Source organism: Castor canadensis, chromosome X, assembly GCF_047511655.1.
Source record: "Castor canadensis chromosome X, mCasCan1.hap1v2, whole genome shotgun sequence".
NCBI lineage: Eukaryota > Metazoa > Chordata > Mammalia > Rodentia > Castoridae > Castor > Castor canadensis.
The window spans coordinates 81,415,541-81,439,749 of record NC_133405.1 but is presented as its reverse complement, the minus strand read 5'-3'; the positions used below and the strand labels follow the sequence as shown (position 1 = coordinate 81,439,749).

The 24,209-nt window shown below is 45.2% G+C and overlaps 2 long non-coding RNA genes and 1 other non-coding gene across 3 annotated transcripts; all 3 read right to left on the bottom strand.

The window, feature by feature from the left end:
* Positions 1-296: 296 nt before the first annotated feature.
* LOC141419614 (uncharacterized) lies at positions 297-3,955 on the bottom strand. Its single transcript, XR_012444247.1, has 2 exons — positions 3,695-3,955; positions 297-2,647 (listed from the first exon to the last, which is right to left on the bottom strand). It is a non-coding gene; the product is annotated as an uncharacterized lncRNA (long non-coding RNA).
* Positions 3,956-7,318: 3,363 nt separating this feature from the next.
* LOC141420079 (U6 spliceosomal RNA) lies at positions 7,319-7,425 on the bottom strand. Its single transcript, XR_012444780.1, has one exon. It is a non-coding gene; the product is annotated as a U6 spliceosomal RNA (small nuclear RNA).
* Positions 7,426-16,448: 9,023 nt separating this feature from the next.
* LOC141419627 (uncharacterized) lies at positions 16,449-21,350 on the bottom strand. The gene is made up of 3 exons (XR_012444254.1): positions 21,234-21,350; positions 18,034-18,173; positions 16,449-17,465 (listed from the first exon to the last, which is right to left on the bottom strand). It is a non-coding gene; the product is annotated as an uncharacterized lncRNA (long non-coding RNA).
* Positions 21,351-24,209: the final 2,859 nt, after the last annotated feature.

The window sequence follows — 24,209 nt, the reverse complement described above, 5'->3', positions numbered from 1 at the left end:
TCATTGGCATGATTCTCCTTTTATGATAAGTGTAACATACATATATATATATGTAATTTAATAAATGATCATCCAGGACATCTCTATGGAATCACCTCCCAGGTCAGAGAAGAGCACCGCCAGCAACCCCTAGATACTGGAGTGTCTCTGCCTAATTTCAGACCCATTAGTCCTCAAACAGGAAACACATGTCCTTAATTTTTTTTCCCCTGTACTGGGTTGCCAGGATCACAGAGGTCCTTAACCTAAAAGGGCTCAGGGCAAGAATGAACAGAAAAGACAAGGCAAGACACACGCCGAGAAGGCCAGCAACTGACAAAATTTTATTTTTCTCAGCCAGCTTTATACAAAAGAGGAAGAGACTTAAACATCAAAAACACTCTGACCTAGTTACAACCTTTCTGTTTTTGCCATCCTGTATTTTTACTGCCAGTGTCCTTGACTAAGTATAAACTTCTTTTTAGTCAAGGGAAACCACTTAGCATTCCTTCCCAGCATGATAGAGACATGGTGCATCTGCAGATTCTGACTTTGTCAGAATGCTGCTAAACCACAGCGACCTTGTCAGACTGTGGCTTTTGGTTCCCAACATTTCCTCTCTTTTATATTTTTTAATTGAACATGGTGAAGGCCCGCTTTTAATTTGAAGAGCTGGTACATGCCAATACGGCAGATGACTGGAAATAAACACAGAATAAGTAAAATTAGAAAAGCCATTTCAAGCATAATCCAAAATGAGTGTCTTAATATGTTAAAGGAGTTAAAACCTTTCAAAGCATCCAACACCCGGGTGGCCACATCTGAGGGTTGAATGATAAGTAAATTACTGTTTTGTATGTGTAATATTTTTTGATGCAAAGTAACTAAATCTAAACTCAGGTTAGTATGAGACCTTTTAAATGCTGTTTAATATGTTCCCAGCTCTATTGGGACTCATTATAAGGTTTGGAGGTAACGCATATCCATTGGAAAGATGCATGACACCTTAATGATGCCCGTTTTATATATATATAAAGTAAGATTTATAAAAAGGAAAAGGAAAGGCTACAGCTAGAAAAGAGTATCAAAGCCCAGAAATCGGTGGCTCCCTGTTTAGGTGAAGGTTGGGATTTTTATGGACGTCCCAGCTCTGAGTTAGGTGGGCTTTTTTTATTGGCCATGGATTTCTGGGCCTTCCTTAGGTTAACTGGTGTGTTTTGTACCTTTATTGGGGGAGGGGAAACAATCTAGAGACCATTTTGCTCATCAGCCCTGTGGCAGATCTATTAGACCCTGTATCTATTTTTAGGATGCAGAAATGTAGTTTATAATTTGCTCTCAGGGTGTAGGAATGCAGGCCTGTAACTCCTCAGGATGCAGGAATGATATGGCTCTTTAGGGAGAATGGGATACCCATTTATCTGTCTTAGGTCATCAGACCCAATAAATCCCCCCTCTGAGACAAGCACCCAACTGCTGTTGGGGAGAAGGGCAATGACTCATCTAGCTGTGACCACAATGGGGCAACAGGAGGATAGGGGAAGGGGTACTTGTCTCAGGGGTTGACCTGTGTAGTCTCCAGGGGCCCCCGATTGAATGGGATGGAGGGCTCATAGGTAGGCAGAGGTGAGTATTTCTTGACCAAGAGCTGGCGTTTGATCCGTTGGACATGTTGACATACGAATCTGGAGAGAGCATTTACTACACAAGGCCCAAATAGGAGTATTAGCAGGAGCATAAAAACAGTCTGGCAGGGGGTGCATATCTAGGGATCCAGATTTTGTAAAAATCTTGTAACTCCCAAGAAAGCTCTAAGCTGCTTTATGGTATGAAAGAGTGGGAAATGGAGGATTGGGTGGATTTGCTTATGACTCAGAGAATGAGTCTGTCCCTTTAAGATCACACTTACGTAGGTGACTCAGGGAATGAGCCTGTCTCTTTAAGACCACACCAAAGTAGGTGACCTGCAGGAGGCATAGGTGAGCTTTTTTCTTTTATTATTCGTTTATTCACATTGTTTGGGGCATTTCTCCCACCTGCCCCCTCCTTCTCCCCCTCTTCCAGGCAGAACCTGTTCTGCCCTTTTCTCCAATTTTGTTGAAGAGTTGACATAAGCAATAATAAGAAAGACAAAGCGTTTTTGCTAGTTGAGATAAGGATAGCTATACAGAAAGACTCCTAGCATTGCTTCCATGCATAAGTGTATTACAACCTGAATTGACTCGTTTCTACCTGACCTCTTCACTACTTCCTGGTTACCTTCCCAAACTGACCGATGTCATTTTAAGCTTATTGTATTAGCTCCTCTGCAGTGGGGACTCAAACACTTTCATGTTTTGGGTTTCCTACCTATCCCCATTCCTACCGTATGCACTCTCCCCTTAGCATGTGATCCAAGTCCAACAACATTGCTGCATTTGCCCTAGATCTAAAGTCCGCATATGAGGGAGAACATACAATTTTTGGTCTTCTGAGCCTGGCGAACCTCGATCAGGATGATGTTCTCCAGTTCCATCCATTTAGCTGAGCTTTTTTTAAAGAGACTCTGTATTCCCGGGAGGCCAGAAAGTTTAAAAGGGACTCAGTCACCCTGCAGATGAGGGGCTGTGTGGCTCTGCACAGAAGTAAGTGACCAACATATTGAAAAAGGGTGGCGTCTGGTTAGGGCCTGTCCAAAAAGAAGAGGGCTGTAACTTCCATAAGAATTTTTTAAATTTAAATTTAAATAAAATTGTTTTTCCAATTAGCCTTATTTTTATTATATAGACCCATATAGAAAGGCAATTTTAAACTGTTTTTATACAGTAAGTAACCTACAGAGACACCATTTGTTAATAGATATAATAAATATAATATTTATTATATATATTTTATATATATTCTATATACTTGTAATATAAATATAATAGATATGATAATAAAGGAATTGAATGTAAATTACTTATGATGAAATGAAACAGACTAAAGTTACTGTTCATAAAACAATGCCTATAATTTAGTTAGACCTGATTGACATAACCTTTAAGAAACTGGTTCTTCTTAAAAGTAGCAGCTGAAGAGGTGGGGGAGAGAAGAGAACAGAAATCTTGTATTTTTTTACATTAATTTTATAATAAGAATCATCTTAAAGACGTTTAAATATATGCATATGTAAAAAAGTTTTAAATTAGGCATGCCATAAATGTCAATTTAAGCACGCATAGATTCAAGAGCTCAAGAACATGTGAAAATTAACTAAGTGGCCACAAGTACATTGATAAGTTATTTTTTTAAAACTTTTAGGAGTAGATTGAGAAGTGTCCCATTCTGTTTTTTTTCTTTAGGACTCATTTTGGGTGGATTGATAGCTGAAGTAAGAGTCAATTTTAGGAATAGTGTTTTGAGTCAGACCCAGTTTTTAATAAGACTGTTATCATAGCTATTAGATCTTTTTCCTCTAATAAATTAATCATATCATAGACATACACAAAACTTATACAATGAAACACAAAACAATAATATTAATTTTGAGTGCACTCTTGGACACAAAACAAAAACCATTTAAGCTGACTTTTAGACACTTTACATCTTTGACCACACAACATTGAATGCAAAATTTCTGTGAAAAGAGCCTGCTCCTTATTTACTTGTTGGCCCATTTCTCTTTTGATGTTGCTCCATATACTTGAATTGAAACTAAAATTATGTTTGTATGCACCTCCGGAAACTTCCTTACCTTAAGTCTCTGTTTGGGTCCCTGTTTGGGGGTGCCACCTGCCGGGATTGCAGAGGTCCTTGACCTGAAAGGGCTCAGGGAAGGAATGAACAGATGAGACACACAAAAGGACTCACTCAGGAAGGGAATGACAGAACACATATCGAGACAGCCAGAAGGCTGATGACCAACTGGCAAAATTTTATTTTTCTCAGCCAGCTTTATACAAAAGAGGAAGAGACTTAAACATCAAAACACTCTGACCTAGTTACAACCTTTCTGTTTTTGCCACCCTGCATTCTTACTGCCAGTGTCCTTGACTAAGTATAAACTTCTTTTCAGTGAAGGGAAACAATTCAGCGTTCCTTCCCACAGTGATAGAGGCATGGTGCATCTGCAGATTCTGACCTTGTCAGAATGCTGCTAAGCCACAGCGACCTTGTCAGACTGTGGCTTTTGGTTCCCAACACTGGGTCTTGAACTCTAGACCTTGCACTTGCTAGACAGGTACTCTATTAAGTATTAAGTACTTGAGCGATGGCTCCAACCCTTTTTGCTTCAGTCATTTTTCAAATAGAGTCTTATATTTATGCCCAGGGGCTGGCCTGGACCTCCATCCTCCTAGTTACGCTTCCTGTGTAGCTGGAGTGACAGGCATGCACCATTGCGTCTAGCTTTTATTGGTTGAGTTGGGTCTTGCAAACTGTTTGCCCAGGTGATGTCATACCACAATCCTCCCAATTTCCATCTCCTGAGTAGCTAGGATTGCAGAGGTGAGCTATCACACCCAGCTAGATGTCCTTAACTTTGTGATTTTCTTTATTACTTTGTTATTCTAAGCGTGTTCCTGTTATTTATAGTTATAAGAATGGAATCACTATGTCTGTATTGCTTCTTGCTTCTCTTTACAATCCTTGTAAGATTCATGCCCATTCATGTGAACTAAACAGAACTTTCTCAAAAGAAGAAATTCAAATGGCCAGAAAACACATGAAAAAATGCTCACCATCTCTAGCAATAAAGGAAATGCAAATTAAAACCACACTAAGATTCCACCTCACCCCTGTTAGAATAGCCATCATCAGCAACACCACCAACAACAGGTGTTGGCGAGGATGCGGGGAAAAAGGAACCCTCTTACACTGTTGGTGGGAATGTAGACTAGTACAACCACTCTGGAAAAAAATTTGGAGGCTACTTAAAAAGCTGGACATCGATCTACCATTTGATCCAGCAATACCACTCTTGGGGATATACCCAAAAGACTGTTACTCCAGAGGCACCTGCACATCCATGTTTATTGCGGCACTATTCACAATAGCCAAGTTATGGAAACAGCCAAGATGCCCCAGCACTGACGAATGGATTAAGAAAATGTGGTATCTATACACAATGGAATTTTATGCAGCCATGAAGAAGAACGAAATGTTATCATTTGCTGGTAAATGGATGGAATTGGAGAACATCATTCTGAGTGAGGTTAGCCTGGCTCAAAAGACCAAAAATCGTATGTTCTCCCTCATATGTGGACATTAGATCAAGGGCAAACACAACAAGGGGATTGGACTTTGAGCACATGATAAAAGCCAGAGCACACAAGGGAGGGGTGAGGATAGGTAAGACACCTAAAAAACTAGCTAGCATTTGTTGCCCTTAATGCAGAGAAACTAAAGCAGATACCTTAAAGCAACTGAGGCCAATAGGAAAAGGGGACCAGGAACTAGAGAAAAGGTTAGATCAAAAAGAATTAACCTAGAAGGTAACACCCACGCACAGGAAATCAATGTGAGTCAATGCCCTGTATAGCTATCCTTATCTCAACCAGCAAAAACCCTTGTTCCTTCCTATTATTGCTTATTCTCTCTCTACAACAAAATTAGAGATAAGGGCAAAATAGTTTCTGCTGGGTATTGAGGGGGGGAGCGGGAGGGGGTGGAGTGGGTGGTAAGGGAGGGGGTGGGGGCAGGGGGGAGAAATGAACCAAGCCTTGTATGCACATATGAATAATAAAAGAAAAATGAAAAAAAAAAAAGATTCATGCCCATTATTCTGTACTTTGTACAAGCACTTTGTGTATCTCCACACTGTATGCATATACTACAATTTACTGATACAGTCCTATGAAATGGAGATTCATATTTGTTTCCCATATTGAAATTGGATGATTGTAAAAATACTACTGAGACACTTGTTGAAGCACATAAAGGAATACCATGAGGGATACTTAGGTACTAAAAGCATACCCTTAAAGAGGACAGCTGAAATGAATGAGAAGTTAGGAGGAAGAGAACAGCAAGCTCTGGGGATGTAGTTCAGTGGTGGAGTGAATGCCTAGTGTGCCTGAGGCTCTGGGTTCAATCTCCAGCACTGCCAAGAAATAAGAAAAGAAAGAAAGAAAAAGAAAAGAACAGCAATATTAGCTAAAGGAAAGAAGGAAGGAGTAATAAATGGTAAATTTGTGAGACAGAAAACAAGTCTGCAGTGAGAGAAGGATCACAGACAAGAAGTTGATTGTTTGGACAAAGAATGAAATTGGTAAAAGTCTGGTGAGATACAAGAAAACAAGAGAAAAGGGCAATGACATCAGGAAATAAATGTAGATCACCACAAAGAATGCAGATATTAAAAAACCTAATAGGAGCTGGTTCCAGTGGCTCACACCTGTAAACCTAGCTACTCAAGAGGCAGAGATTAGGAGGATCAAGGTTTGAAGCCAGCCTGGGCAGTTTGTGAGGCCCTATCTCAGAAAGACCTATCACCAAAAAGGGCTGGTGGAGTGGCTCAAGGTGTAGGGTCTGAGTTCAAACCCTAGTTCTGGGGAGAAAAAAACTAATAGGATATTGTGAGGGAATGGATATTCACACAAAATGTATGGAAAAACAGTCCGTGGATTTCCTATTAACTATGAAAGAAAGACGGTTCCTTCCTGATGGACTGAGCTGGAACAGCAGCCTGACCATATGGTCCAAAGTAACCTCACCAGTCACAGGACAAAATGACACTGAGAATCTCCTGATGCCATGCCCTCAGAAAGACAGCACACCACCTATGCGGGATTCCCGGTGAAATGTTTAACCTGAATCGAATCATGAGAGAACAACCAGACAACTACAACATGAGGGGCTTCCTGCAGAACAGCTCCACTGAACCTTCAAAACCGCCACTGTTATGCAAGGCAAAAAAGAGTCAGGGGAAGTGTTGTGGTTTAAAACACATAGAAGAAACGTGGCAGCCAAATGCAATGCATAACATTTGACTGGAAAGAGGGTTTCTAGAAAGCAGCAATGAAGAACATTATTGAGACAATGAGAAATGTTTCATGTGGTCATATAGAAGAGGACCGTGCTATCTCAATGCTCAATATTCTCACTGTGATGACTGCATTAAGGTCTGCATTAAGGTCTTCTTTTTCTTGGGAGAGACATTTTGACATATTTAGGAATTAATGTCCTCGAGTAACACAAATGATTTAGTAAAATGATCACACACACACACAAAGCCAGGCACATTACTGTCTGCCTATAGTCTCAGCTACTTGAGAGGTTGAGGCAAGAGAATAGCTGGAGCTCAGGAGCTCGAGGCCAGGCTTGGCAACAGAGTGAGAACCTGACTCTTAAAACATAAAATGAAATAAAAAGGTTTTTTTTTTTTTTGGAACACTTCATGAATTTGCGCATCATCCTTGAGTAGGGACCATTCTGATATTCTCTGTATCATTCCAACTTTAGTACATGTGCTGCTGAAGTGAGCATGAGATAAAACTTTAAAATACAAACACAGAGAGGAGGGCTGCCATTCACACTGCCAACATGCAAACAAATATGACAAAAGGTTAACAACTGGTGAGTCCAGGTAAAGGATTTATGGCGGCTCATTGCACTTTCCTCCAAACTCCTACATAGGTCAGACATTTTAAAAAGGAAACTTTGGGGTAAACCAGAATGTTGTGAACAGTTTATTCTGACCAATTTGAAGATGTTGAAAAAGCCCACCAATTTCTAGAAAATATAACTTCCAAAACTGACACAAGAAGGAATAGCAAGCCTGAATCATTCCATAACCATGACGGAAATATATCAGAAGTCAAAAGGTTTTTCACACACACACACACACACACACACACACACACACACACACACACACAAAGCCCTCTAGGATTCCCCTATTTAATTCTGAAAAATGAATTAAGTGAACTTTTCACTTTGACACAAACTGGTACAGAAAATTGAAAAGGAGGGACAGTGCCCAACTCCTGTCATAAGAATGGCATTAGCATGGTACCGAACGGTGTGGGAAGGGCAGGTGGAGAGGAAGATCCCAGATTCCAGTACACTCACCGCATAGAAGCAAAAGGCAGAAACATTAGGGCAACGCATGACGTGACATGAATGAATTGGGCTCATTCTAGGAATGCAAACTAGATTTACCCTCAGGAAATAAAGTAATACACTTCTCCACATTAACAACTGTAGAGGAGAAAAGTATAATCTTCATACTCACAAAATGTAATTAGGAAATTTAAATATCAATTTGAAGTATCTTATTTACAGTTTTCTATGGAAGTTCGATTCTGGACATGTAATTTGCTTTCAGCTCTCTGAGTTTTATGAACACACTTTTAGGGAACTACGATCACAATAAAACATAAAGCCTTTACACCACCCTCCAAATTCTCAATGCCTTCTCCTTGCTAAAGTGGGTGATTCTTGAAAGAGTCAAGAGAACTTTAAAAGTCAGGTGACCCCTGGAGGCCAAGGGAGGTAGGAGGGGGTTGGAGAGAGAGGCAAATGGCAGGACTCTAAGGCTGCAAAGGTTGTTTCTTGAACTGAGTGGAGGTTACCATACACAGCACCAGACCACCATTAACACTGCGGGCGCACAAACAGTGCTGCTGGCAATACCACAGGGAGGCCAAAGTGACTGCCATTTTTTCTTGTTTGTGTTCTTCATGATTAGGCTGAAAAATTTTTCATTGTATGTATTTACCACATTTTCTTTATTCATTCACCCACAAATGGACACCTAGATATATCATGTATAGTGGTTATTGTAAATGGTACTGCAATAAACAAGGCAGTGTGATTATATCTTTATTATGCTGATTTCACTTCCTTTGGATATGGATAGATAGATATAGATATAGATATGGATACAGATACAGATATAGATATAGATATAGATGATATAGACATATAGATATAGATATATAGATACCCAGGAGTGGGGTAGCTGGATCATATGCTAAAGTTTAGCTTTTGAGGAAACTTCATACTGTTCTCCATAATAACTCCAGTAATTTACATTCCCACCATGGCACAGGAAAGTTTCTTTTGCCCCACATCCTAGCCAGCACTGTTCTCTTTCATCCTTTTTGATAACAGCCATTCTTACTAGGGTCAGGTGACACCTCACTGTGGTTTTGGTTTGCTTTCCCCTAGTGACTACTGACATTGACCATTTTTCCATGTACCTCTTGGCCATTTCTGTGTCTTCTTTGGAGAAATGCCTATTTGCTTTGGTTAGTTGGGGTTTTATTTCTCCCCCTCTCCCCTCGCCTCCTCCTCCTTCTTGCTATTCAGTTTTCTTTAGTTCCTTATATATTCTGGATATCAGCTCCTTGTGAAATGTATAGCTTGTAAATATTTTCTCCCATGCTGCGGGTTGTCTCTTCATTCTGTTGATTGCCTCCTTTGTCGTGCAGAAGCCTTTTAGTTTGATGCAATCCCATTCATCTACGTTTTCCTTTAGGTTCTTGAGCTTTTGGGATCCTATCCAGAAAATTATTGCCTGTACCAATGTCTTAGAGCGTTTCCCCATGTTTTCTCTTAGCATGTTCAGAATTTAAGTTCCTACATTTATGTCTGTGATCTATTTGGGGTTGATTTTTGTACAGGGTGAGATAGGGGTCAAGTTTCAAACTGTATATGGATATTCAGTTTCCCTAACACCATTCATTAAAGAAGCCGTCCATTTCCTATTGTCTGGTTTTGGCTGTATCTACAGCCAAACAGGTGCAGACCTAGTTCTGGAATCGCTATTATGTTCCACTGGTTTTTGTGTCAGATTTTATGCCTGTACCATGCTGTCTTGGTTACCATAGGCCATCATATGTTTTGAGATAGGTACTGTGATGCCTCCAGCTTTGTTCTTTTTGCTCAAGATTGCTTTGGCTACTCAGGGTATTTTGTGCTACCATATGAGTTTTAGGAGTGTTTTTTTCCTATGTCTATGAAGAATGCTATTGGAATTTTGGTGGGAGCTGCCTTTAATCTGTAGGTCACCTTGAGCAACATGGACATTTTGGTTTTGGTAGACGGTCTCACTGTACTGCCCATACGAGCCCCCAACTCAAGATCCTCCTGCCTCAGACTCCTATAGCGCGGCATTTGATTAGCAATATTAATTCTTCCAATTCCTGAAGTCTTTGCACTTCTTCATCTTCTCTGATTTCTTTCACTAGCGTCTCTTAATTCCATGGTGAACCAACAACAGGTGTTGGCGAGGATGCGGGGAAAAAGGAACCCTCTTACACTGTTGGTGGGAATGTAGACTAGTACAACCACTCTGGAAAAAAATTTGGAGGCTACTTAAAAAGCTGGACATCGATCTACCATTTGATCCAGCAATACCACTCTTGGGGATATACCCAAAAGACTGTTACTCCAGAGGCACCTGCACATCCATGTTTATTGCGGCACTATTCACAATAGCCAAGTTATGGAAACAGCCAAGATGCCCCAGCACTGACGAATGGATTAAGAAAATGTGGTATCTATACACAATGGAATTTTATGCAGCCATGAAGAAGAACGAAATGTTATCATTCGCTGGTAAATGGATGGAATTGGAGAACATCATTCTGAGTGAGGTTAGCCTGGCTCAAAAAACCAAAAATCGTATGTTCTCCCTCATATGTGGACATTAGATCAAGGGCAAACACAACAATGGGATTGGACTATGAGCACATGATAAAAGCGAGAGCACACAAGGGAGGGGTGAGGATAGGTAAGACACCTAAAAAACTAGCTAGCATTTGTTGCCCTTAACGCAGAGAAACTAAAGCAGATACCTTAAAGCAACTGAGGCCAATAGGAAAAGGGGACCAGGAACTAGAGAAAAGGTTAGATCAAAAAGAATTAACCTAGAAGGTAACACCCACGCACAGGAAATCAATGTGAGTCAATGCCCTGTATAGCTATCCTTATCTCAACCAGCAAAACCCCTTGTTCCTTCCTATTATTGCTTATACTCTCTCTACAACAAAATTAGAAATAAGGGCAAAATAGTTTCTGCTGGGTATTGAGGGGGGGGGAGAGGGAGGGGGCGGAGTGGGTGGTAAGGGAGGGGGTGGGGGCAGGGGGGAGAAATGAACCAAGCCTTGTATGCACATAAGAATAATAATAAAAAAAATTCCATGGTGAATTTTTTCCTAGGTACTTTGTTTTTGTATCCACCGTGACTGGAATTGTTGATGGCTTCTTCCTCATCAAGTTTGTTATTGTTGTTTAGAATCTACTGACGTTTCTTTGTTGACTTTGTATCTTGCAATTTTACTGAATTCGCTTTCGGGTTCCAACAGTCTTTTGATGGCGTTTTTATGCTTTTCTCTATTTAAGAGTCGTGTAATCTGCAAGCATGTTGAAAAAGCCTGGCAAAAGTGGACGCACTTGTCTTACTGCATATTTAGATCTTTGAACATCTCCCTGAGGACTCATGCAGCATTCAGCTATCTTGCACGCTTGCTCTTCTGCTTTTCTGCCATGTGAGGACATAGCAATCCTCTCCTCCTGGGAATGCAGCCTTCACCACACAACAGAACCTGGTGGCACCTTGATCTTGAATGGCTATGGTGCGAAGATGGTTTGTCCTCTGGAAAACTCATCTTGAAATTTGACTGTCACTGTGGTAGTGTCCGGAAGAGGTGATTAAGTAGTTAAGAGGGACCAATGTCTTTCTCTACAGTGGGTTAATTCTCACGATGGCGAGTTAGATGCCCTGAGGGGAGGTTGTTATAAGTGCGGCCACCTCTCATGGTGCCCACTTGCTCTTTAGTTTTTCTGCCTTTTTATGGCACAGCACGGGGCGCTCGCTAGATGAGGCCATCGGTTCTTGGACTTCTGGCCTCCAGAGCCATGAGCTAAATAAACTCCTTTACGAGCCACCCAGTCACAGGTGTTATAACAGGCAATGGACAAAGACATGGAATCCCCTGCCTACAAAAAACAGAGAGAAAATAAATTTATGTTCTTTATAAATTACCTTTTCTCAGTTAATCTGCTATAGCAGCAGACACATAGCAAGACAGATAGTATAGGCTATTTATAAAAATCCCTCACCAAGACACAACCATTAGATGAAGTTATAGCTTATGTTTTCAGGCATACCAGAATATAAATCTATAGGTAACAAACATTTACAAAGAGATCAAACTATGTATCTGTTACCCAGGTTAAAAATAGCACCCCGAAGCTTCAGAAGTCCCATATATATTCCTGTGTGGATAAGAAGTCCAAATCCAAAGGCAAAATAATGTGTGATTCCATTTGTAGGACATTCTAAAAAAGGAAAATCATATCAGAAAGAACAAATCAGCCATTTCCAGGATCTGTAGGCTGTGAGAAGTGGTAACTATATAGTGTGCTGTTAACATTATTATTCCTGTTTTTGGTGAAATGTAACATACACCAAGCGGTACAATACATGCACAGCTTAACAAATGGTTATTAAGGACACCTCTCCAGAAACATCCTCCCTGGTCACCAAAGAGAACACTAGCAGCGCCCCCCAGTGCTCCTGGGGTGTCCCGGCCCGATCTCAGCCCCATTCGCCCTCAAAGAGGAAACATACACCCTCACTTTTGTGCTCATCCTTTCCTCTTTTATGTGGTTTTATTATGCCATGTGCGCATCTTTCATAGTATGGTTTAGTATTGTTCATCATCTGCTGTTATAGTTGTTGAATCACAAATTATGTTCAGACTGCTTGCTTGCTCCTTGCAGTTAACATGAGGAGTTCAGTTTTCAACATGTGAATTTGACACCTCTGTTAGATGTCCATGTGGAGAAATTGGATTGGTGACACTAATATGGGTGTCATCATAGTATAGGTGGCTTTTCTCCCCCCAGGATCTGCTCAGTAGATAGAAATCACACCGGTTGTAATTTAATTTATCACCTTAAGCATTTTCCTGTGTTCAGTTCAGTAGCATTGAGTGTGTTGACCCCATCTCCAGCCAACATCCTCATTGGGAAAATTGAAATGTATATTCACTAAACAATGGCTCCCATTTTTCCCTGCCCCCAGCCTCTGGAAATTACCATTCTACCTTTCGTGTCTACCTTTCGTGTCTATGAGGTTGACTCTTGAGACGCCTCATAAAAGTGGAATCATGCAGTATTTGTCTTTTCGAGTGACTAGTTTCCTAGCACAATGTCAAGATTCATCCGTGTTGTAGCATGTGTAAGAACTTCCTTCTTTCTTCTGAGACAGGGTTACTCTAGGAATTATGGGCTGGTTTCTAACTCTATGTGTTTCCTAGCTGACCTTGAACTTGAGATCTTCCTGCCTCAGCCTCTAAGTGCTGGGATTACAGGTATGCACCACCATGCCTGGCCAATATTTCGTTTTTGAGGCCAAATAATATACCATATTTTGTTTATTGATCCCTAACTGGACATCTGGTGTGCTTTCCCATCTTGGCTCTTGTGAATAATGCTATTAGAAACGGGTGTACGAACATGTGTTTGCAATCTATTTTAAACTTTTTTTGATGAATGCCAAGAAGTGGCATGATCCAGAAGGATCTTATGATAACTCTAACTTCAGTTTTATGAGGAAACACCATATTGTTTTCCAAAGTAGCTGTGTCACGTTACCTTCCTATAAACATAGCACAACAGTTCCAATGTCTCCACATCCTCAGCATCACACCAACTTTTTTGAACAAAGAAAATTTATTTTGTTTTACCTCACTTTTTTTTTTGTATTTTATTTTTGAATTGACAAATACTGTATATATTCATGGTGTACAACATGATTTGGCACTAATTAACATGTATCACCTCACAGTGTTATCATTTCATGGTGGGAATACTTAAAAAATCTCTCTTAGCAATCTTCTTCATTAAAATTTAAAACTGGTCCGCAAAGCATAAAAATTGATTGTACCTATTAATGGGCTACTAATGTGGTATTTTGATACATGCATACATTTTGCAATGTGTGACTCAGGTTAAATAAATGTGTCACCACAAATGTTTGTCATTTCTTTATGGTGAAAATACTGGCCATCTTTCTTCTGGCTTTTTCAAACCATGTAACCAATGTCTTTTATCATGGATGGGTTTTCAAAATTATTTCCCTACACAGGCAGAAGTCTGTGGAACTTGAAAACCTGATCACTACACCTAGAAAAGGAAGAATTATCCCCCAAACACACTTAATCAGGAGACCATTTCCTCATAGAACTCCAAGAAAATGAATGTGAACACGATAGACAAATCATTCCCATCCAAACCTTCTTTTGTTACCACTCAGTAACACTTCTTCAGGCCCAGGTCAGCGGCACATTTCTCAGCTGCAATAATGAAATGTCTAAGAAGACTTTCATCAGCATCTTCTGCTACTGGGGAAATCTAGAGTACATGTTTCTTGGGGATCATCAGAAATAGTGTCAGTGCTTTCTGTGACCTCATGGAAAGCAAGACACTGCTCACTCTTGCAGATGATGTTCCTGAACATTGCATTGCCATTGGGCCAGGCGACCTGAGACTTGCTGATGGCATCTGACATCTCAGCCTTCCTCCTGTAGGTAGAGTGGTCAAGAGAAAAGTCCTCTTCTAGCTTTTTGAGATATACAATACATAACTGTTATCTATAGTCACCCCACTGTGCAGTACCACACTGGAACTTCTTACTCCTATCTAATTGCAACTCAGTACCCATTTGTGTTACTCAGATATTTCCTTGCTGTGACAAATACCTGAGAGAAGCAATTTACAGGAGAAAAGATTCATTTTAGTTCATGATTTCAGAAGTTACACTCCATGGTCAGCTGGCTCCATTGTTTCTGTGATGATGCCGAACAGTATGGTGCAAAGGTGGGGTGGAGCACAGCTATTCACCTCAGCTACTCTGCAGCTAGGAAGGAGAGAGGGGCAGGGCAGGGACAAGATATAACCCCCAGGACAGATCTCCAGTAACCTACGTCCTCCAACTAGAGGACCCACCTCCCAATAAATGTCATCAAATTATGAATCCATCAGTGAATTAATCCTTTGATTACACCAGAGCCCACATGATCCAAATACCGCTCAATGATTGCATCCACGAGCTGGGGACCAGGCCTTCCTTCACCACATTAGCTCGTTGGCGGGCACTTCATATCTAAACCACGGCACCACTGATCAACCTTTCCCCATCCCTCGCCCTCTCCCCCAACATTCTCCCGGGTCTCTGGTAACTGTCATTCGCCTCTCAATTTCCATGAGGCAATTTTCAAGGATGCAATACATTGTTATGAACTATAGTGACCTTGCTGAATGATAGCTCTCATTGTGTCCTTGACCAGTATCACTGCTCGGCCTAGTAACAAACAATTGACTCTGCTTTGGTGAGTTCTGCTTTTTTAAATTCCAGAAGTGAGACCATGAGTATTCACCCTCCAAAATGGAAAAGGAGGAACAGCCCCCCCAACACATGCTATGAGGTAAGAACAACCATGATATAAATCTAGACCTGGGCAATTTAAGAGAGGAAAAATTTCAGATCAATCACACCTTCATGATATAGAAGTAAAAATCACAACCAGAATGTTAGCAAACTTTTTCCCAAGAATATCAAGATGGTAACAGAAGGGAGAGCAGCGAACATGGCAGCACGTAGGTGGTTTTGGTGTGTCTCTGCGACCATGGCAGTGGCGCTGCTGTTCATTTACAAGGTTCCCTCGGCCTCTGTCCTAAGAAAGAAGGAGATGGTGCTATCTGAGAAAGCTAGTCAGCTAATGGAGTGGACCAATAAAAGACCTGTAATAAGAGTGAATGGAGACAAGTTCCGGGGTCTTGTTAAAGTCCCTCCAAGAAATTACTCTGTTATTGTCACATTCACTGCTCTCCAACTTCACAGACAGTGTGTTGTTTGCAAGTATGCTCTTTCAACTACACTTTGAAATTAAATAACAAGCTTTTAGCCAAAAAAAAAGAAGGAAGAAAAGAAAAAGAAAGGCTGATATAGGCCCTGGCATGGTGGCTCGCACTTGTAACCCCAGGATTTCAGGGGTGGAGATTGGGATGATCCAGTTTTGAAGGCAGTCAGGACAAAAAGTTAGTGAGATGCCCCCATCTCACTAGCCAGACATGGTGGTGTGCCCCTGTGATGCAACCAAGAGGCGTAGAAAGGAGGATCTCGGTCTGAGAAACACTCAGGCAAAAAACAAGAGACCCTACCTGAAAAAAAGGGCTAGGGGGTGTGCCTCAAATGGTAGAGCAGCTGCCTAGCCAGCATGAGTCCGAGTTCAAATCCCAGTACCAATACCAAAAAAAAAAGACAAAGAGATTGTAATTATATGGCATGACTTAATTGGTTTCATCCCAGAACTAATTTGATTCACTTCAGAAACTAAAGTAGTACAACTCTGCACATAAACAGATAAACAGAAGAACACACAATCTTCATTTTTAAAGAAAGTAAATAGCAAATTTTTTATTCATTTGAGATGCCATGTTTGCAACATCTTCAAAAAAGTCACTATTGAGGTATAATTTACATACAAGCCAATTATTCTCTTTGAATGCATATTGTTACAAAACCACCACCAAAATATACACAGCATTTACGACACCATCCAAATTCTTGATGCCTTCTGGTTATGAAGCACCTCACTCAATCCCCAGGCTCTGGCAACCCCTTTTGTCTTTTGTGTGTCGTATACGTGTAATCACACAGTATGCGGCCTTTTGCATTTGGCTTCCTTCTCACAAAGGGATATGAATGGGACTTCTGAAGGTGCAATGGGCCACCTCTGGATCTGGGAAGTAGTTACCTCTTTGGAGCACTTATATTTACCTTCCAAATGGACACTTAGGTTTCCTGCACTTGTCATTTTACATTTAACATGATCTCATTTAGTTTTTGTATCTTGGTAAGGATTATGAACTAAACAGCATCATTAACCCTTTAAGCAGGAGTGAGTGATTCCTGGAATAGTCAGGGACTCTTTAAAAGTCTATTGACCCCTGGAGGACTGGAAGGTGGAAAGTGGTTGGGGAGAGGGGCAAATGGCAGGCCTCCAAGGCTACCAGGGTTGAATCTTGCTAGGAATCCAGGTAACCGAGGCTTCTACCCTACACATCCGCCAGGCCACCATTCACGCTGTGGGCACTGGAACAGTGCTCCCCGCAATACCACAGGGATGCTTCACATGGCCACTCTGGTGGCTACAACTTACACAGCCAGTCATACCTGCCAACAGAAGTGTTTGCTTTCCCAGTAGAGGAAACAGATGGTTAGGAAATATGGTGGGAAAGGGAAATCTTAAGAGATTGAAGACAGAAGGGCATGACGTTTGCCAAGGTCACACAGGAGTTTGTGACAACAAGGACTAGAATTAGAATCCATGATTGTGACTCCACCTGACAATTCTCATACTGTAGTTGTCACTTCACAGTCCACAGGTTGCAGGCATGCTGGGTCCCCGGACAGCCAGGGAGAGCCACCCTCACTGACTGTCGCTGCCTGACCTGCTGGCTCACCGCCCTTCCACCGTAGCTGGAGTCTCAGGAGGACATCATCTTTCCTGCCAGAAAAGTGGCAGGTCACATTTGGGAAATGACCTCCAGGGAGCCCTGGCATTTGGTCCAGGCGCCAACTGCTTGGGGCTCCACGGTGCCCCTGCATCAGGGCAGACACATGGCTCGGTCGACCTCCAGAGCTCACTCTGAACCCAGTAGCAGGAGGCAGGACAGGACCAGGGGCTCTCCAGGGCACCCGCTTGTCCTGGCTGGAAGAGGAGACTTGATGGAAAGGCTGAGGGGGCACACAAGGTGCTGAGGGGTCCTACCTCCTCCTTTCCGATAGCGTCCAAATGGATTTCTCTGACCTGAGCCCCACAGTGTGCCACTTCCTCTCCTAGAGGTGGACCCCTTGGCCCCTACTACTGCCTGTGGTGCCACCCTACAGCAGCATTATTGTGTGGCAGTAGGTCTGAATATGGAACAGAGAGCTTTTGTTCAGTGGGAAGAAGCAGGGCTGACAGAGCTAGTCACCTAGACTTGTGCGTGCCCTGGCATGGCTCCTGAACATGTTGCTCTCCTGGTGACAATGGCTCTGTGCCTCCCAGGACAGTGCCCGGTACTGGAACTTACCTGGGTCAGAACCGTCCCAGCTGCCTCAGGTGGAAGACACCCCAGCTGCAGAGTCTCTGCCAAACTTCATCACTCAGACACCAGCTCCCCTTGTTAACCCTCCAAGAAACAGCCGCTTGAGTCAGGATCAGAGCCACAGCCTAAGAATCAAGCCAGCCTTTTCAGGTGGGGGTTTGAAGTGGATGGTTAAGCACACACTGCTGATCCATTCCAGCTCTGAGGTCAGTGAATGTCTTACTGTGTGTGTGACAATGTGTCTCCTTAAGCTCAGACCACAAGGCCCAGAAGGGACAGAGGGGGAGGAAGGGGCAGGGTGGGACCAAGCCCGACACCCTCTGCATGGGCAGGCCCACTCTGCTACTCTTCATCTTCACTGTGTCCATCCTCTCCTTTCATTTAGCTTAGGGTGTGGCCACCTCCCATTTGAGCTCCCTGCTTTAGACATGAGGCGCAGAGCAGCTACTCTGAGGAAGCCAGCCCGCAAATCAGCATTCCATCCACCAGACAGGATTTTGAGACATCTCACTCATCCCAGAGTAGGATGGAGAGCTACTGCAGGAAAGCCAGCATTTTGACAGCCTCGGTACTCAGTTTGCTGACTTCCTCTCCAACCCACCCCATGCCCTCCTGTTTTAGGCCTTGAAAGCAAGGTAGATGGCAGCCTTACTTTTGTCCATTTGCTCCCTTAGATTCTACTTCCTGCCTCTTGTGCCTCTACTCCTGATCATACTCCTCCCTCATGGGCCATCATGCCTGATTCATTTCACTCACAAGTACACACAGCCAGACTGACAGACATACACACCTTGGATGCACTATCATCTACTGTCCCCTGTCTCCAACTCTGAGCCTCTTAGGAATGGAAGTTTGCAGAGCCCACATTTGCCCCATGTCACTCAAACATGAATTTATCCCCGAGTCTCACGTCTACACGGCTCTCAGCCCTGGCTAAAGGAGGCCATCCCAACTGTCTGGCGGTCAGAGCGCCATCAGAACAGGCAAACTCAGACAAAATGCCACAGGACTTTGAGAGGCAGTCTGGAAGACTGTGCTGGGACACAGAAGCATCACATCCAGGAAAATTTGTGCCATGGGTGGGGGACCGTCCATGCACATGAGTATGTGTCACTAGAAACTAACTGCTACTTTTCAAATTAGGGCTCAGTGGCTGAGGCAGGGCTAGCCAGCTGGCCAGGAAGGACATAAGAGGATGTGGAAGTTCTGTTTGCTATCTATCGTGGTTGCTGGCAGGCCAGCAGGTGGCCAGACAGACTCACTTCACCACCTCCAATGCAGAAGCGGACACCCACTTTTGTCAGTACCCCATTTGCTGAACCATGTTCCCCTTATATGTCTTCTGCACTACCACCCGCTTGGAAGTGATCTGTGCCTTCAGTAAAATTGAAGAGGAAGAAACCACAGGCAACTGAATTTAGGAACCGAGAATGGTATGCGATTTCTGGCTGAGTAGCCCCTTTTTGTGGGGCCATCAGAGGTAGAAAGAGTCCAGAGAGATACATGGGCCAAAAAGGGGAAAGAGGAGAACTGGGTTCTCTAATGCTTGCTAAAATGATCCCATGTGAGAGGACTCCACCAAAATACCAAGGGAGGGATCAAGGTTGCTCAGGACAGAAAAGAAGGGTGACAGGCGAGAGGTGGGGCAGCAAAACAAAGCGGGAAAGGCAGGAGGGGCAGGAGCTCTGAAATGGGTTCAATAGCTCCTACTCAAAACAGAGAATAGCAGGCAAGAATGGATTCCATCAGACTCCCAGAAAGAAGGACACTGGCAGAAGGCAGAAGAGGGCCTGTGGGGAATGGGAGGAAATGCTCATCCCATTCAGAATCCAGACCTGGGATACCACGGGAAGCCATGGTGAAGGATTCCTGCTCAGAAGTGGGCCCAGACTCCTCTCAGGGAGAAGGCCAGCCACACAATGCCAGGGATACAGTTCTTAAAGTGCTCTGAAACAGGGCAGTGTCTCACCCATCTCCTGTACCCCACAACCACCACACTGCAAAGAGAGGGAAGACCATGGAACACGAGAGGCACTTTAATCAGAAACTTCTGTAAACTGGGGTGCGCAGGGGCCAAGAGACAAGACAGACAGGTGGCCCTGGCTGAGAAGAACTGGATTGAAGCAGCTGGGACGCAGCTCCTGGGCGCCATAGGTGCCAGCCGCTCGTCTCGTAAAAAGGTGCTAGGTTCAACCTGTCAAGCAGAGCAGAGTCAGGGGCAGCCTGTGGCCCTCCTGGACAGCCAGGATAATAAGAAGGGGAATGATGAGCAAAACACTTACTTCCAAGGGCCTGGAACTTGTCAGTGATGGACTGATAGAAGGCTGAACCAGATCGTCATAACTGGGTACAGGAAATGGTCCTGCTCACCTCCCTCCTCCTCAGGGAGCCAACAGGATTGCAACCTATCTGCCCTGAAGCCCTGAGACTGACACTCCCAAACATTACCCGAAAACAGCGTGGCAATGTCTTCTACACAGGGACAATCAGAACCATGGTTCTCAAGGGTAGGGGATCAGAGAACCATCTAGATGAGTTAAAACCAAACAACAAACAAATATGTGACACCAAATCCCTGACAAGCCACACCAATCAGCACTTAAAGGGAATATGAAGGAGGTAGCTCCAAAGGCCCTGAGTAAAGGAGATCTCTAGGACTGGTAGGCAGAACGCACACAGACTTTAGACAATGCACTGCTTTTGAGCACACCCCAGCAGTCACTACACAGAGGCCCCAGGGCCAGGCCAGCTTGGTTTCTCCTTCCCAGGGATTATGGATCCCTGTGATGCATCCCAGCCCTGCCTTAGGCACTTGCTCCCAGACACCCAGGTGTGTTTTGGGACCCTCCCCCAACCATGGTGTGGGTCCATCACACCTAGCTGTTCTTTGTCTCTTTCTTTCTTTAGCAGCTGACACTGGCCCAGCAGACAGCAGAGAAAAAGCAAGGATTATTAATACACCAGTCTCCAGTCTCCTCATCCACCAGCCCCAGTGCCTTACATCCCTCACAACCCTCAGCCATGTGGCAAGAGTGGCACGGAATCCCGAGTGGAAAGGAGAAAGGGGGTGGTGCCCTCTCTCCAGTGCTGCGGGCTGGGAGGGGGCACAGAAGTCAGCTTAACCGGAACAGGGAGCCTATGATCAAGCTGGGGACGGTATTTCTAGGAGCCAGAGAAGGCATTACCCGGAGACAGGTCCCTTCTCCAGATGGCCGCTGTTGTCTTTCCGGAACTGGGGGTTGCATGGGTGGTTCCTGGTCACCTGAAAGAGAACACAAAAAGTCCAGCTCCTTGGCAGGAGCGTGAGGTGGGAGGGTTCTGGCACAGGCTCAAGCGAGGCAGCATCGCCCTCTGCTGGCAGCAACTTGCACCTGCTCTGCCCCATCCCACCATGGGCCTGCCTTCCCTGCTCCCAGAGTGTGTCAGCGCAACAAGAAAAAGAGTCTGTGTGCTGAAAGTTTAACTCCTGGGGTTGGAGTCTGGGCACTGTTATCAAACACCCCCACTGTACAGACTCCACTGGCAGGATGATGTGTCCCGAGGGCAACCCTGCCCATGCCGTGTCCTGCAAGAGCGCTGTCTGGGTGAGCGGGGTAGCCAGAGAAACAAGGCTGGGCCCCCTGCCCCTCTCCAGAAGTGACAGAACCCGACATTTCCCTCCTTCACCCTTCTCCACTCCACTGCTCTCCCACCCACAGGACTCACCAGAAGGTGCAAGGCCTCTGGTTGTCATGCCTCCCTGGCTCAGAGCCACGGGCTGGGAGCTTTCTGCAACACGTCGTGCTCTGGTGCGGGTGTCGCCCCTGCTGATTTCTCCACGATGCAGGTACAGGAAAGGTGGGCCTGGCCTGTATGTTGGACACTAACATAAAAGTTTGTGAGTAGGCGTGTGTAGGGGCTGGGGTGAGGTGGGGAACAGGGAGGGGAAATGGGAGGCTCAGTTCATCAGCACTTTCTGCCTCAGTCAGCCTCAGGCTTGGAGGCAGAGCTGAGCCAGGGAGAAGAATGGGGGGTAGCGAAAAGGTCCAGGCCCTGTGCTAGACAGGCTTGGGGAAGAGCCTAGACAGAGGAATTAGGAGGCTGTATGTGGTCTCTGGACCCAAATCCTGCATCCAGCCAGTCCTGCATCCCATCCCAGCCCCAGTCTGGAGGGGCAGCAAATGCACGGGGCCCGGCAAACACTGACCTGTGCGCCCGTACTGCTGGGACCCTGGATTTGGCATGCTGATGACTTTGGGCTCCCGATGACAGCCCCTGAGCAAGAAGCAGAGGTAGCAGGGATAAAGATGTGTGCACCAGGGGTGGGAAGGGCACGGAGAGAGAAGAGGAGGATGACCTGCCAACTCACTTGGGCCTGCAGGACAGAATTTCTATTTGGGTGATTATCCCGCCTGTCCACAGGCTGAGACTCCCTTGTCCTTCTTGCCGCAGGCCTCTTCCCAGGGCTGCCTTGTTTGGACATTTTGAGCCTGGAAGGCAGCAAGGCGTATCTCTTGGAACTCCCAAGGAGCGAAATCCCTGAGATTCGGGGGAAGGTGGCAGGTTCCAGGGGAGCTGCCTTGACCCTCTGCCCCCATGATGGGAAGAGTCTCCCCAGGGTAAGTCTTGAGCTACTCCCCAGGGATTTCTTCTCCTGAGCCACCTTCTTTCTAGGACTGGTCCTGGGCAGGTGTCCTGCTGTAGCTGCAGCAGCAGCACCAGCACTACCACCACCACCAGCAACACCAGCTGCACCAGCAGCAGCAGTTCCAGTATCACCAGCACCAACAGCTCCTGGGTGGCTGGGTCTGCTCCCGTCCTTGCCCCAGACCACACTTTGCTTCTTCTTAGAGGAAGAGGCTTTCTGAGCCTCAGTGGCCTGCTTTTCTATGGTTGTCGTTAGTTCCCGGGAAGCAGAGGTCAGCAGAGCACTGGGCCTGTGAAGGGAACTCTCCCTGGCATGGACATTTGAGTGTCTGGCTGTCTCTCCTGGTTCCTTGGAGCTGCTGGTCTTGATCTGGCCTCCACCTTTGAGAGTAATGGTCACCCTTATTGGTGGTATCTCACTGAACTCATCTGAAGACTCGGGGCCAGAGGCAGGCCGCTGGGCTTTCTGGCTGACCATCCTTCTACCTCTGTTGCCTCTCTTCATCTTCCTCCAGGTCCTGCCTCGCACCCGAGGCCTACTAGGGTGGAGAGGGGAGGCAATGGCCTGCTGTGTTGCCACACTGCCCGGGGCCGGCGCGCCTTTCCTGCTGGGGCCTTGGTCTGAGTCTGCCCAACTGGTGGACAGTTGGGCAGCTCAGCTTTGCCGGGACGGCTTTTGCGGATATTTGCGGACGCTCCAGGCCCCCGGCCGATAGGGTGCTGAACGACTGCTGCAGCATCGACAGTGGGGTGAGGCACTAAGTCCCGAGCATCTCCCTTCTTTTCAGCCAAGGAGCCACTCCTGACTCCGCGGGCTCGAAGGGCCGCTCCTCCCGCCTTTATCACTTTTAATTCGGACCCCGAATCAGGGCAGCCCTAGGGACCTGGGAGGCCGCTCTCGCCGCCGCCCTTCTGGGGAGGCCCCGGGTCAGGGCCCAGTCCAGGTGCCCGCGGGGCTCCGAGGCTGGGCGGGCGAACGCCGCCGCACCCCTCGCTCTCTGGGGCAAAACCTGCGCTCCAAACAGGCATCTCCTCAGGGGAGGTCATGTCGCCAGTCCTAGCGGCTGGGCTGAGGGAAGACTGTCACAATGGTCACAGCAGGAGCTGCGAGGCTTTCTGGGACGCCACCATGTAAGGCACAGCACACGTTCGCCTCAAAGAAGTCACGGCTTCAAGCGCCTTCGACGTCTGCGCCAAGACCTTCTCATTGGTCCGTCCTACGCCAACCACAGCGCTCCATGTTGGGCCGTCTTCCGAGCCCCGAGCCAATAGGAATGAGCGCGCTTCGTGCACCGTGAATGCTTACGTTTCCCTACCTTGCTACGAGACATTTGAGTGCCGGGTGGAGTCTGCTGGTCCGACCGCTCATCCGCCTCTTCCTTTGCCCACCTCCTCTGGCTGGGTACCTACTTCTGAGTGAGAGTGAGAGCTGCATCCCTGAGCCTCGTGTGCCCACGTGTTAGGTGGGAGGATTCAGTGTAATGATGGATGCGGAGCACCCAGCAGAGAAATGATTTGACAGCTTGCAGGCAACG